The sequence below is a fragment of the Oryctolagus cuniculus genome, chromosome 14, assembly GCF_964237555.1.
Source record: "Oryctolagus cuniculus chromosome 14, mOryCun1.1, whole genome shotgun sequence".
Lineage (NCBI taxonomy): Eukaryota > Metazoa > Chordata > Mammalia > Lagomorpha > Leporidae > Oryctolagus > Oryctolagus cuniculus.
Window position 1 is genome coordinate 586,081 of NC_091445.1, and position 15,491 is coordinate 601,571.

Consider the following 15,491-nt stretch of genomic DNA (forward strand, 5'->3'; position numbering starts at 1 on the left):
GAGACCAGGAGAAGCACCTGGCTCCTGCCATCGGATCAGCGCGGTGCTCCGGCCGCAGCGCGGCGGCCATTGGAGGGTGAACCAACGGCAAAGGAAGACCTTTCTCTCTGTCTTTCTCTCTCACTGTCCACTCTCCCTGTCAAAAAATTAAAAAAAAAAAAGATATTTTTGTGACTTCAGAGTAGTGGGTATAAAAACACTTATAAAGTGAATATAGGCATCTTGAAGTCATTACTCATCTTTGTATCTTAATCTTTTATGTTGATGGAAGCAAACAAACAAAGATTGTGAAGGTTTTCTCTGTATTTACTCTAAGTATAGTGGTATTACTGTCTACTTTTTAAAAATGTAAAAGTTTACTTTATTGGACACCTAGAATGGCATTCAGGTGTGCTTTGATTGTTAAGGCGTGCCTTACTTGGGTAAATTATTATATTCTGGAATGAATTAAAATGGCTAGCCCTTTCCCGTGAAACCAGAGAAGGAAATGCAAAGCAGTTCAGGTTTGGTTGTCACATAAAATTAAGGAGTGTCACTGCATTAATCCTTTGTAAAGCACTAGGATATGTAAGGGCCAAATTTAGCTTTTGAATTCCTTCTTTGAGTAGCAGGATTTGGAAGCACTGATATTTCATGTTTTCTTCTTTCTGAGAAGCCTCTCAGAGGACCAAAATGATATTCGTCTTTTAACAGAATAAAATTCACCTTGCAATTTACTATAAAGATCTATTTACCCCTATATAAACTGAAGACAAATAATGACACCTAGAGGGGTTTATTTTACCTGTATCTAAAGCGTTTTCTTATTTCATCATCCTAGGAATTATTTAAACATTATTTGTCAATTATTTTTAACAGCATTAATGAAAATATATTTTAAAATGGACTGAAATCATCTAGAATGATGATCCACTAGCAACATCAATCTTATGATATTATCTTTCAGTTTTCATAGTGTTTCCCAGATACATGAAGGCACAAAACCACTGAGACACAATTCTTGTAGTTTTATTTTTGTAGCTTTCACTGAACACAGTTGAGAGTTCTGAATTTTCACTTTCTGTCCAGTATGGAAAAGAACAAAACAGAAGAGTTTCACAATTAGCAGACAAGTCAGAAGCTGAATGTAGAGACAAACAGCATTCTACAGTATGATGGCAAAACTGATCCTGTAGTTACAATTTCAGACTGATAATGTCAGATGCTTCAAATGCATGCTATTTTTTTTCTTTTAAAAATATAAATTTATTTATTTGAAAAGCAGAGCCTCCACCCCCACCCCCAAGATAAATTTCGATCTATCCACTGGTTCACATCGCAGATGGCCACATTAGCCAGAGCTGAGTTAGGCTGAAGCCAGGAGCCTGGAACTCCATCTGGGTCTCCCAACAGGGGTGCAGGGCCCAAGCACTTTAGACACCCTCCAGTGCTTTCCCAGGTGCATTGGCAGGGAGTTGGATCAGAAGTGGAGCACTAAGCACTTGAACTGGTGCCTGTATAAGGATGCCAGCATCACAGGCGGTGGCTTCTTACTGCATCACAGTGCTGACCCCACTTGCTATTTTCTTTTTTATTTATTTTATTTATTTTTTATTTTTATTTTTTGACAGGCAGAGTGGACAGTGAGAGAGAGAGACAGAGAGAAAGGTCTTCCTTTGCCATTGGTTCACCCTCCAATGGCCCCCGTGGCCGGCGCGCTGATCCTGAGAGTGATCAGAGAGAGTGCATTACACCACACTTTCCAGCGGAACTTGGAATATCACATTTTGCTGAAAGGACTTAGGACAGCATTCTCCCCTCCTTTATGATGCATGTGCACTGCAAGTTACTTGATACGGTTTGTAAATGAGCAAATACTTAAGGCAGATGTACACACAAAGGGGAGTGGAAAGATGATAGATAAAAAATTTGTTGGACTTTATAAATATAGAAATAAAATGCTTACAATTATGGAGGATCTAACATGATTGTCTTTTCTTTAACAACTTCATAAGATGTCAAAGTTGTCAACTTTGATGAAACAAAAGTAACAAGAAGCTACAATCTCTCAACAGTGCACATGGAATCTGGAATCTTTAGAAGATAAGAGCTTGAGCACAGAAGTCCATCGGCAGCCAGTTATGTTCAAAGGACACTGCTTATTTCAGGAAAATATGGGATAAAAACGTGGGTTTCCTGTGTTTCGATGTTTATTACAATTTCTAAAAAAGTCTTTAAATAACACTTCATAAAGTAGCTCAAAATTATGGTAAATGGTCATGGTAATTTTTCCAGAAGTACTAAGGGTTAAATCAGTTATTATTCTGTTCAACACAAGACAAAAAGATAATAACAATAGGCTCCACAGGTCTTTAAATTATTTATGGGTAATTCAAACAGACTTACTAGTATAGGCTAACAAGAAAAAACTGGTTACATAATGTGCTACTGCAGTTAAAGAAGCACATGAATAAATTTTTTAATAAAACTGTAAAATTAAAGAAACACTATCCAACATACCTAAAATATCATCTGGCTTTGGCAAATTCTCAAATGCCTTTAAATCATTTAGGATAACAGTTGTAATCTAGAATCAATTCTATGTGTAATACAGTATATACAGCAGTCTTCTGAAGCCCAAAGTCTGGAGTGGACTGTTCACTACCTATGACTTGGGGGCAACTTTATAACTTCTTTGAGCTTTGATTTCCTTATATGTAAAACAAGATAATATCCATCTTGCAAGATTTTTGTGATGGAAAAATAAATGCAGTGAACCTAAAATAATGTCTGATATTAAGGCCCCTAACAAGTACCTACTCTTCACAGAAACCCACAGTGGAATCTGGTTCTTCAGTCTCTCATTAATTGTGTCGGTGATTTTTTTCTGGACCTTGTGAATTGTGGCTCCTACAGCTTCTTTTCAATCATCAACCAACTAAACTAATTTTATTCACTAATACCACTGAACGTCTACTATGAGACAAGCAATTTTATATTTTTACCTGTTCTTCAATAATAATATAACTGTTAAATACATATCAGTGTCTTTGTTACTGCCTTCCTGGGCCACAGCAGAGAGCTGGACTGGAAGAGGAGCAACCTGTACAGAATCCGGCACCCCAACTGGGACTAGAACCCGGAGTGCCGGCACCTCAGGTGGAAGATTAGCCTAGTGAGCCGAGGCACTAGCCTAGAATACTGATTAAGAGGGGCAGGCGTTTAGTCATATGGGGGTAAGCCACTGTCTGCAACGCCAAAATCCAATATGGGCACCAGTTCATGTCTGGGCTGTTCCAGTTCCCATCCAGCTTCCTGCAGATGGCCTGGCTCCTGACTTCTACCTTGCCCAACCCTGGCCATGGCAGCCATCTTGGGGGGTAGGGGAGGATGAGCCAGCAGATGGAGGATCTCTCTCTTTCCTGTTTCGCCTTCTCTTTCTAACTGACTTTCAAATGAATAAATAAATAAATTTTTTTTTTTAAAAAAAGAGTAAGAATGGAGACTCAGGATGGAATGTGTATTTGAATTTTGGAACAGATACATTTTGTAAACATAAATGAATAATGTGAATTCTCTAAGCCTCCATTTCTTATGTATTTTGTTAATAGTTACTCTATTGAGGTATCTAAATTATGAGTACTCCTGAGGAGTAATGCTTGCATATTACAAATTGTTGGTAAATATCGTCATTTGTTTACACATTTTTAACTTACTGTAGCAAATATAGCCAATCTTTATGGGGCTTCATCGTTTCTGTTTTCATCAAAGTCATTTTCCCCCACTTTGGTGGGCTCCTCTTATCCTGAAGAGGATGAAGTCACTGGCGGCATCGAAAGAGGGAACTAGTTCTAACTACTGCTCTGACTTCTACAGAGACGTTCTTAGGAAGGAAATGAGGAAAAGATAAATTCCCTCTCTTAAGAATACCAAGCAAGCAAACCTCAGCACCCTACTAAGTAAGATTTTTGCCATGAAAAACTTTATTCAGACATCATTTTGTCCCACATAATGCCTTCTTGCATGTCCTCATTTATTTTATTTTTTTTCTTTTTCAAGGTATTTTGAAAACTGGTGATTTGCCTACTGGAGGCAAACTTCTAATTTAATGTGACTATTTTAAAACCTTAGGTTCTTTCATTTGAAATGAAAGAGGCATATCTGAAGTAGGTGGTCAGAGCTTCGCTAGTCTGAGTTGAGTTTAATCTCAGTGAATGCAACTGTAAGATATTCTGGACTTTGTTTCTGCACTTGATTTATTATTAATGAAAGACATTGTCTGTTTCATTTGGCTTTTGAAATAGAATTCCTGACATGAAAAAGCCTGCAGAGACCGTCTTCTGTCCCCTTGCTGTGAAAAGCACGTAGTGGAACACGCTGTCCTCTGGTCCAGCTGTTGGAGGCTCGGGGTGGTTTCACGCTCAATCGGCTGTTTGGATTTTATTGTTGTCATACCTGCTTTTCTTCTCTTAACTTTGAAGTTTTCCTGTCTCAAGTTGTTTGCATCGTTTTGATAAGCTATCTCAAAATCTTTTTGGAAAGAAGTAGACAGATAGTCAAGGTGGGTAGGTAAGACAGCACGTAGACCAATTATTAAAGCAATCCATGCTTATAAATAAAGAATTCCCATGTGTATCCCTTTTTTTATCCCAGATTGTTTTGCTGGGCAAAAGCTGATAATATTTCTCTTATGCATTGTTTTAAAGTGTCTGTGGTGTTAAGACAAGTCCTTAAGAATTTATGGGCATAGATTCTTAATCACAGCATTTCTTAAAATAGGGAAAAATTGGAAACAGCCTAACTGCCGTCATGAGGGAGCTGTTAAGTAAAACGTGGCCCAGCCATAGAGGCAGCGCAAAGAAGCCAGTGACATTGGTATTGCAGTGTTGGAACCATCAGACAGAAATATTTGAAGACCATAGTAGAGGCTGAGCAGACCCCAACAAGGTAAACTCACACACCCAGGCACGTCACAATAGCAAAGGAAATGGCCCACTATTTAGTCTTCATGTAGAATATGAAGGCATACATAGGGTTAAATCAGTTATGTCCAGTATTTATGAGAGTATTTTTTAAAGTTCATGGAAAAGTAGAATTAAAAGGTAAACTTACTCTGGTACAAGAAATTTGAAATCCTTGCAAAGTTCATAACATGCATTTTCCATGAACTTTTGAAGACCCTTCTATATATAGATGTCAAAATGTTCAACATCAATGTCTTTTAAAATAAATTTATACTATAAATCTGCTTTCTATTTCAGAAATGTGACTTTATCTATTATCATTCCCATCAGTTTCCTGTTTACTCCTTCCATTAGTAGTCTACCAAACAAACACTGTAATGTGTCACTAATTTTAGGTGTTACTTTCTTCGTAGTTATAGGATAGTAGTAGATATGAGGGTTTTGAAGCTAAGTCTGAAATACAGGCCCAGACCTATCAACTGCGGACCGCATGACTAGGTATACGAGGGCTATGAGGCTAAGCCTGAAACAGTCCCAGACCTATCGACCGCTGATCACATGAGGGCTTTGAAGCTAATCCTGAAACACAGTTCCAGATCTATCGACTGCTGATCATGTGACCAGGTACATGCAAAATTAGTAGCTTAGCACCCTCATCTCACCCATACCACATTTCTCTCAGCATATAGTCACTGTTTTTGCCAAAAAGTAATTGAGGTGTTCCCATTAATTTCCTGCTTTTCTGTATGTTGATTTGCCCATCAGGTACTCATCCAGTATAGATTTTTAATTAAGACCACCAGTGGTCTAGCAATTTTTGTCTTTTAGAATTTATATTTTAATTGTACTAAGTATTCCAAGAAAGAGTGCTTTAATTTTTTCCTTGCACAGAATTCTACTAAGAAAAGTGATTTGGCATAAGTTATTCCATTGATCAGTTTATTTGTATATTTAAATTTTTGTCTTTATTCAAATGAAAACACTTCTTAGTATGTATGTGTACAGCCGTGCCCTAAGCTCTAGTCTTATCAAAGAAGATCCCGTTTTCAGTTCCCTGAGATGACCTCTGCGTATACAGCTGGCATCGTGAGAGTGAGGAATCCAAGTGGCAGGAAGAGTACCTAGGATGGAGTTGACATTCTCCTATGATATGAACCCTATGATATGATTTGGTTTTACACCTTATCACTTCTGCTTCTGCTCTATCCTATTAGAAGCAAGTCTCTTCCGGGCCGGCCCTGTGGCGTAGTAGGTTAAACCTCCACCTGTAGCATTGGCATCCCATATGGGTGCCAGTTAAGTCCAGGCTGCTCCTTTTCCGGTCCAGCTCTCTGCTAATGGCCTAGGAAAGCAGTGGAAGGTGACCCAAGTGTTGTGGCACTGCACCCACATGGGAGACTCAAAAGAAGCTCCTGGCTCCTGGCTTCAGATGGCCAGCTCTGGCCATTGCAGCCACTTAGGGAGTGAATCAGCAGAAGGAAGACATCACTGTTTTTCCCTATCTCTGTAACTCTGCCTCTCAAATAAATAAATCTTTAAAAAAAAAAAAAAAAGTGAGTCACTTCATTGCATTTGATGGTATCCGTTTGTTGTACCTTTTTTTTTTTTTTTTTTTGTAATTTATTTGACAGAGAGAGTCAGACAATGAGAGAGACAGAGAGAAAGGTCTTCCTTCCATTGGTTCACCCCCCCAAATGGCCGCTATGGCTGGCACTGTGCTGATCCGAAGCCAGGAGCCAGGTGCTTCCTCCTGGTCTCCCACGTGGGTGCAGGTGCCCAAGCACTTGGGCCATCCTCCACTGCCTTCCCAGGCCACAGCAGAGAGCTGGACTGGAAGAGGAGCAATCGGGACAAGAACCTGGAGCCCATATGGGATGCCGGTGCTGAAGGTGGAGGATTAACCAAGTGAGCCATGGCGCTGGCCTCATGTTGTACCTTTTTCTCAGTAACCCATCCGTAAGGTATTGCAGGTAATTATTTTCCTAGTACTAGGAAATACATATATTTTGTTTGTTGATCCAATTTTGTTCCTTTTTTTCCCCACAGACATTTGTTTATTCATTTGAAAAGCAGCATTACACAGAGAGGAAGATGGAGAGAGAGCGATCTTCCATCTGCTAGTTTACTCCCCAAATTGCCCCAACATCCAGGGCTGGGCCAGGCCAGGCCAAAGCCAGAAGCCAGGAGCTCCATCCTGGTCTCCTACATGGGTGGCAGGGGCCCAAGTGCTTGGGCCACCTTCTGCTGCCTTCCCAGGCTGTTAGCAGGGAAGTAGATCAAAAGTGGAATAGCCAGGACTTCAGCTGCACCCACATGGGCTGCCGGCATAAATAAACAGATTGATTTATTTATTTGAATGACAGAATTACAGAGAGGTGGAGGTAGAGGCAGAAAGAAAGTCTTCTTTCATTCCTCAGATGGCCGTAATGGCTGGAGCTGTGTCAGTCTGAAGCCAGGAGCCAGGATCTTTTCTAAGTCTCCCATGCTGGTACAGGGCCCAGGCACTTGGGCCATTTCTCTACTGCTTTCCCAGGCCACAGCAGAGAGCTGGATCAGAAGTGGAGCAGCCGGCACCCATCTGGGATTCTGGCACTGCAGGCGGTGGTGACTTTATCCACGACACCACAGTGCCCCCCCCCCCATTTATTCTTTTACAGCAATAGAATATACATGAAAAAATTACAGAAGAGCTGCATAGTAGCATTAGTAGAACAAAGATTTAAGAAGTTTGAGGTTTTTAATCTGAGATTGCACCTGAAAACAGTTATGTTGATAAACTCTCTTGAACCCTACTGTCGACTGGTAGAGCTGCGTGAAAACCAGGAAATCCGTAGCTTTGCATCAAGAAACAGCGTCACGGCCGGGGTTCAGAAACTTCAGGGGTTCTTAAATGGATCATTTTTCTGTGATGTTAATAATAACTTTTACAGCTCTTTCTGATTCTGCTAGATGTTTTCCTTCCAATAAGGTAGGACATAGTATAGTAAAATAGCCTAGTCTGCTGACAACAGTCTAGTGACCACAGAACTGCTCTGCCTGCCTCTGTTTCATGAGTCCACATCCCTGGAATCAGCTATAAGATAAAAACTTAATTGTTCACAACTATTAAATGCCTTGAATGTGTTTATTGAGTTAAAACAAAGTTAGCATTGTTAAATACCTGGAGAACTTTTATAAAGTATGCAGCTCATCGTCACACAGGAATTTATAATCTGGGCTTTGAGGCATTTTTACCTTTGGATTGGCTCTTAGTTAATGTGCTAATAGCAAAATATGTTTCCTTCTGTGCTAAACGATGTAACATATTCTACAGTAGTGAATTTTATGTTTATAGCATTAGCTGAAGTTAAGTGTTTTGACTTATTCTGTCCCTGTCTCTTTATTAGAACCAGAAAGATGAACAGAAAAACAAGGAGAGAGGGGCTGGCAGTGAGAACACAAGCAGGTGCTCCGGGGTCGGCTGCTGTCTGCCTTCTTTTAGTGACACATTCTTGGTGTAGGACCTGTGGGTTCCATTATTTCCCAGAGATGCGCTACCATTTTTTAATTTTATAGTTCAGTTCAAAATGTTTGAACTATTCTACAGTGCATTTTGCTGATGTTAAAACTAAAGCTAAAAATACAAAGTCAGATCTGTGCTTGGACTGCACCGTATAAAAACTATGGACATGCTATTTCAATTTGTTCCTTTCTGTGTGCATAAAATAATTGCAAAAGTACATGGAAAAGTAATACATGATACCTAATAATCTATAAGTGTTGTTGCAGTCTTTTCTGTTCTTATAATTTAAAAATATTTTGTAATAAATGAAACTGAAAAAGGAAAATTTTAAGTCATTTGTGTAATATCTATTTAGCTGAAAATTACTTTTTAATTTAAAGTAGTCTTAATTTCAGTGTGTGTAAATTTGTTGTAAAAAGAATGTTTGCTCACAGACTGAAGTTTTGTACTGAGATTTAATCTGTTCAGAGAGCATTAACCACTTGAAGGTTTTGGAGATTTTTAAATAGTATTCATTCTTGAGGTTTCTTAGGGTTTTGAGGAGGTTGCTGGCTTGGCTGTTCTGTGGGTCAGACACAGGAATTGGAGAAATGACTGCATTAGCATCTCCCTCACTTTCCCATGACCTGCCCATGGTTCTCTCTTACTACCTTTAGCATATTTTGCATATTTTCTGGTTTTTTTTGTTTGTTTGTTTTTTTGTTTGTTTTGTTTTTTTTTTTTTTTTTTTTTTTGAAAGGCAGAGTGGACAGTGAAAGAGAGAGACAGAAAGGTCTTCCTTTGGCCGGCGCCGTGGCTCAATAGGCTAATCCTCCACCTTGCGGCGCCGGCACACCGGGTTCTAGTCCCGGTTGGGGCGCCGGATTCTGTCCCGGTCGCCCCTCTTCCAGGCCAGCTCTCTGCTATGGCCAGGGAGTGCAGTGGAGGATGGCCCAGGTGCTTGGGCCCTGCACCCCATGGGAGACCAGGAAAAAGCACCTGGCTCCTGGCTCCTGCCAGGATCAGCGCGGTGCGCCGGCTGCAGCGGCGGCCATTGGAGGGTGAACCAACGGCAAAAGGAAGACCTTTCTCTCTGTCTCTCTCTCTCACTGTCCACTCTGCCTGTCAAAAAAAAAAAAAAAAAAAAAAAAAAAAAAAAAAAAAAGGTCTTCCTTTGCCGTTGGTTCACGCTCCAATGGCCGCCATGGCCGGCGCACAGCGGCTGGCACATCGCGCTGATCCGAAGGCAGGAGCCAAGTGCTTCTCCTGGTCTCCCATGCAGGTGCAGGGCCCAAGGACTTGGGCCATCCTCCACTGCACTCCCGGGCCACAGCAGAGAGCTAGCCTGGAAGAGGGGCAACCGGGACAGAATCCAGCGCCCGGACCGGAACTAGAACCCGGTTATTTCTTGATGAGTCTTGTCAACATGCTAAGTGCCTATGCCATTGTTTACAGTTGGTGTGTCTTTTATTGGAGGAACCTTGCACTAAAATGTCATCCTTAAAATTCCTTCTGGAAAGTTCTGTCTGTATTGTTACTACAACCCGAAACAGACTTGCTTTGTGTTTTTAAGTGGTGACCTGGTACAATCAAACTGGGGAGCATTTGAATATTTTCTGAGAAAATGTGCCTTTAAACCAATATGCTAAACCACAAGACCCGAGAATTCTTTCCTTTGAGCTTTGTGTTACTATTTGTGCTTCTGAGTTGAAGTGAAACAGACTAAAGTCTGTACTGTCAGGTGCAAAAATGGCCTTTTCAAGAAAACCCTTAGTTCTAAAGTCACAGTTACCTCCATCCATAAGACCTGGGGCTTCTTGTATGATGCTGCCTGGTAATCCTAGGACCCAGTGGATAGCAAAGCAAACAAATTCATCTGCAGGTTTGTGATTTTTGGCTTTTTCAAGAGTGCTTACCCTGTTGCCTTTTGCAGACTCCTGTTTTTACCTTAAACAGTGAGAAGACAGGACACTGTGGCACAGTGGGTCAAGCTGCTGCCTGCATCCCAGTACTAGCTACTCCACTTCTAATCCAGCTTCCTGCTAATGCATCCTGGGAGGCAGCAGAAGCTGGAGCAAGTACTTAGTTCCCTGCCACCCAAGTGGGAGACCGAAGAGGAGTTCTGGGCTTCTGGTTTCAGACTGGCCCGGGCTTTTTGTGCTTTTGGGGGGAGTGAATCAGCAACTGGAAGATTCTCTCTCTCTTTCTCTCTCTCTCTCTCTCTCTCTCTCTTTGCTTTTAAAATATAATAAAAATAAATAAACAAATGACACAGTAAAAGCAGGCATGCAGGTATTTAGCCTAGTGGTTAATACGCCGGTTAAGAGGAGAGTATTTTGCACAACATCTAAGATTGCCTCATCCCATGTTGGAGTACCTGGGTTCAAGGCCCAGGTTTGTCCCTGTGTCCAGCTTTCTACTAATGCAGACGCTGGGAGTGGGAAGGTGATGGCTCAAGTATTCGTGTTCCTGCCACTCAGATGGAAGACCTTGACTGACTGCCCAACTCCTGGCCTCAGACTGACTCAGCCTCAGCTGTGGCACGCATTTGATAGTAAACCAGAGGCCAGCACTGTGGTATGGTGGTAGATGCAGGGTTGGCATCCCATACGGGTGCTGGGTCAAGTCCCAGCTGCTCCACTTCCAATCCAGCTTCTTGCCAGTGTGTCTGGGAAAGCAGCAGAGGATGGTCCTTGGGCCCCTGCACCCACGTTGGAGACCCAGGGAAAGCTCTTGGCTCCTGGCTTTGAATCTGCCCAGCTCCAGCTTTTGGGCTGTTTAGAGAGTAGACCAGCAGATGGAAGATCTCTCTCTGCCTCTGCCTCAGTGTCTCTGTAACTCTGATTTTCAAATGAATAAAGATATGTTAAAAAAAAAAAAAAAAAGAGTGAACCAGCAAATGGACTCTGTCTTTCTGCCTCTTTCAGTTTCAACACCTGGCCCTTGATTCTGAATCCAGTTTCCTACTAACATGGATTCTGGGAGGCCAGGATTGAGCTCCTGGCGCCCAGCTTTGCACTACTACCGTTGTGGGAATTTGGAGTGGTAACCAGCAGATGGGAACTCACTTGCTCCCTCTCTATGTGTGTCTCTCAAATAAATAAATACATTGTTAAAAATCAACAAAAAACAAAAGCAAGGTCAACACAGCCTCATAATGATGGCACCAACAGGAACTCATGGGGGTAGGCATTGAGGCACAGAAGGTTAAGCTGCCACTTAGAATGGCCACACCCCCAAGGGCCTGGGATCAAGTCCTGCCTCTACTTCTAAGATCCAGCTCCCTGCTGATGCACACCTTGGGAGGATCAGGTGATAGCTTGAGTACTTGGGTCCCTACTTCCAGTGCAGGAGTCCAGGATGGAGTTCTGGTTTACAGCTCCTGCAGGGGCCCAAGTGGCAGTGACCCACTGAACCACCTGCCCTCCCCAGAAGGTTATTTATCTCTACTTGTTTTTTTTGTTTTGTTTTGTTTTTTTGTTTTGTTTTGTTTTTGTTTTTTTTTTTTTTTATAGGCAGACTGGACAGTGAAAGAGAGAGAGACAGAAAAGTCTTCCTTTGCCGTTGGTTCACCCTCCAATGGCCGCCGCGGCCGGCGTGCTGTGGCCGGCGCACCGCGCTGATCCGAAGGCAGGAACCAGGTGCTTCTCCTGGTCTCCCATGGGGTGCAGGGCCCAAGCACTTGGGCCATCCTCCACTGCACTCCCTGGCCACAGCAGAGAGCTGGCCTGGAAGAGGGGCAACCGGGACAAAAATCCGGCGCCCGGACCAGGACTAGGACCCGGTGTGCCGGCGCTGCAAGGTGCAGGATTAGCCTAGTGAGCCGTGGCGCCGGCCTCTACTTGTTGTTATGTATCTAATGTTGAAATAAAGAAAAGCTACAAGAATTTCAACACTGACTCTAGAAAAGTAGCTATCTCCTGTTATTCCATGTGATTACTTCCTCTTGCTGTATGAGTAACAAAATGAGCTACTTAAAACAGATCTGCTGCTGAGATACTGAGTGTGTTCTTTGCCAGGCTGGTTGGGGGCACTCTGCATCCATCATTGGAAGAAGTCAAGTTTCTCCCTTCCTGGAGCTTACCTTTCATAGGGAAGACAGACAAGCACCATACTTAGTAATTTACGTTGGGAAATGAAAAGGCCTGTGAAGAAGCAGTGGGGTGGGAGGCAGCGTGGAGCTCAGATGGTTTTAGAAGAATCTATTGGCAGCAGTGCCGTTGATTGACAGTAAGGGAGCTAGGGCAGAGGCAGAGCATTACCTTAATCCAGGCAAGAGGTGATGATGGTTCAGAGGAGGGGGAAGCAATGAAGATAGAGTGGGGTGGTGAAAGGCAGGTGCATTTGAAAGTCAGCACACACAGGGTTTCCGGAGAGCTTGGATATCGATGCATGAGAAAGAGAGGGGTTAAGAATGACTCCCAGGTGATTTGCATGACCTGCCTGGAAGAGATTAGAGTCACCCTCAACTGAAACAAGGAAGCAGCAGGTGGAGCTGGTTTGGAGGAAGGGAGGCACTGAAAGATAGATTGTGGAGATGTCAGGTATCTGGACGGCCGCTGTCAACCTGGAAGTCACTGGCATCTAAACGACATTCAGTGTATTTGCCTGTGGGAATGGACCAAGTTGCGCCATAGTTACACAACAGCGGTCAGGAAGAAGCTGAAAACTGTCTATCTCACAGACTTGCTGATAACCCAATTCCTCTGACAAAATGAACCAAAACAGGGCGGGGCCTTGAGGCACAGCAGGTTAAGCCACCTGTTCAAGTCTCAGTTCCTCCACTTCTGATCCAGCTTCAGTGAATGCATCCTGGGAGGCAGCAGATGATGGCCCACCTGCTTGGGCCACATGGGAGACTGGAACAGAAGACCGATCTCCCTCTCTCTCTCTCTCTCTCTCTCTCTCTCCCCCTACCTACCTTTCAAGTAGATGAAAATAAATGATAGACATTTAAAGGAAAATAGATAACCTCTTAGTTTGCCCGCATCCCTTATTGGAGTGTTTGGTTGGAGTCCCAGCCTCCTGCGTACAGTCCCACTTCCTGCTGCTAGAAGACAGCAGATGAGGGGATACCTGGAATGAGTTCTAGCTCCTCGTTGTTACAAGCACTTGGGGAGTGAAGCAGCTGATGAAAGATCGAGCTCTTTGTCTCTGTCTCGCTGTGTGTTTTAAATAAAATGAAATTATTATTCATCATATTTGAAGTAGTAGTTATTCAATAAGTACTTTTTTCCTTTCCTACATTTCATTGTTTAAAATGCAAGGCATTGGGGCCAGTGCTGTGGCATAGTGGGTAAAGTCACTGCCTGCAGTGCCAGCATCCCATATGGGTGACGATTTGAGTACCAGCTGCTCCTCTTCTGATCCAGCTCCCTGCTAGGGCCTGGGAAAGCAGTAGAAGATGGCCCAGGTCCTTGGGCCCCTGCACCCGTCGGGGAGACCTGGAAGAAGCTCCTGGCTTCAGATTGGCCCAGCTCCAGCCATTGCAGCCATTTGGGGGAGTGAACCAGCAATGGAAGACCTCCCTCCCTCCCTCTCTCTCTCTCTCTCTCTCTCTCTTTTTCTCTCTCTTTCTCTCTGCCTTTGCCTCTCTGCAACTCTCTGCCTTTCAAATAAATAAGTTTTAAAAAATACTTAGTATCAAGAACACACAAATTCTATTTCATAAAAAATATGCAGTCTTCATGCACTACTTCAGTAGTGCTGGTGTAGTGAAATGATGACTGAATTATATTTGCCTGATTCTCTAGAAAATGCCAAGTAATCGGATAAGCATTAGCCAAAATGAATATTATTAGGCTGAATACAATGATTAAAGGGAAATATTCAAAGTATGAAAACAGAAGGAAGGCTGTATTTCTTTGGGCACTCAGAAACAGCATCTGCACCAGTGGTTCTTGTACTTTGGGACACCCTGCAGTTGCCTGTGTGTCTCTTAGAACTACTGCTGTCTGGCTCCCAGACCTTCTGATTTCAGTGTGATGGAACTTGAGAATCAAGATCTTCAAAAGTTGTCCTGGTGTGTCTAATCTGCAGCAAAGTATGAGGACTGCCCAGTAGTCACAGTGTCCAGAATCCCTTCCAAAACTTGCTGGTGCCCAAAATGGAAGTAGCACTGTTACAAAAGATCCTCAAGGCAGAGAGGAGTAAGTGAGCCCTCTCTAAGTCACGCAAATAAGAAGTCACTGTCAAGGCCAGCATTGGACCTGGGTAGAGCTGCCACCTGTGACACTGGCATCCCATAGCGGCACCACTTTAACTTCCTGCTGCTCCTCTTGTGATCCAGCTTTCTGCTAATGTGCCTGGGAAAGCAGTGGATGATGGTCCAAATTCCTGGGACCCTGCACCCATGTGGGAGACCTGGAAGAAGCCCCTGGCTGCTAGCCTGGCCCAGCCCTGGTTGTTGCGGCCATTTGGGGTAGTGAACCAGCAGATGGAGGACCTCGCTCCCCCCCCCCCCCCCCCGTGTAACTCTTCAGATAAATGAAATAAATCTTTTATAAAAAAAAAAAGTCACTGTTGTTTGAGATTTGTGGTAGCTATCCAACTGGCTGTCTAGTTATAGCATAAGTGAATCCCTTACTGGAGGTGGTTGCAGTGTTATGGGTGCAAATCCCAGTCCTTCCTCTTATTTATTTATTTTTTGGATAGGCAGAGTTAGTGAGAGAGAGACAGAGAGCAAGGTCTTCCTTTTTCCGTTGGTTCACCCCCAAGTGACTGCCACAGCTGGCATGCTGGGGCCTGCACACTGCGCTGATCTGAAGCCAAGAGCCAAGTGCTTCCTCCTGGTCTCCCATGCTGGTGCAGGGCCCAAGGACCTGGGCCATCCTTCACTGCACTCCCAGGCCACAGGAGAGAACTGGACTGGAAGAGGAGCAACCAGGACAGAATCCAGCGCCCCAACTGGGTCTAGAACCCAGGGTGCCGGCGCTGCAGGTGAAGGATTAGCCTAGTGAGCCGTGGCGCCGGTCAGTCCTTCCTCTTATTAGCGACTTTAATAGACAATGCATTTAACCTTTGAAATTCCATCGTTTTCTCTTTGCAGGAGAGTTGTGAAGATTCTT

The 15,491-nt window shown here is 43.3% G+C and overlaps 1 protein-coding gene across 17 annotated transcripts in view; it reads left to right on the forward strand.

Annotated features, from left to right (window-relative positions):
- The window catches only part of POLK (DNA polymerase kappa), a 70,210-nt gene that overhangs the window by 9,062 nt on the left and 45,657 nt on the right, over positions 1-15,491 (forward strand). For 2 of the 17 annotated variants that reach the window (XM_070056279.1, XM_051838656.2), the window contains one exon: positions 2,055-2,166. The exons of 9 other annotated variants lie outside the window; for them this stretch is intronic. The gene's annotated coding sequence lies outside the window, so the exon portion shown is untranslated. Of the gene's footprint in view, positions 1-1,610; positions 2,167-4,283; positions 4,541-4,758; positions 4,927-5,023; positions 5,568-15,491 lie in introns of those variants that run through there. 6 more of the 17 variants (XM_051838661.2, XM_051838646.2, XM_070056275.1 and 3 more) reach the window with 5 other exon arrangements.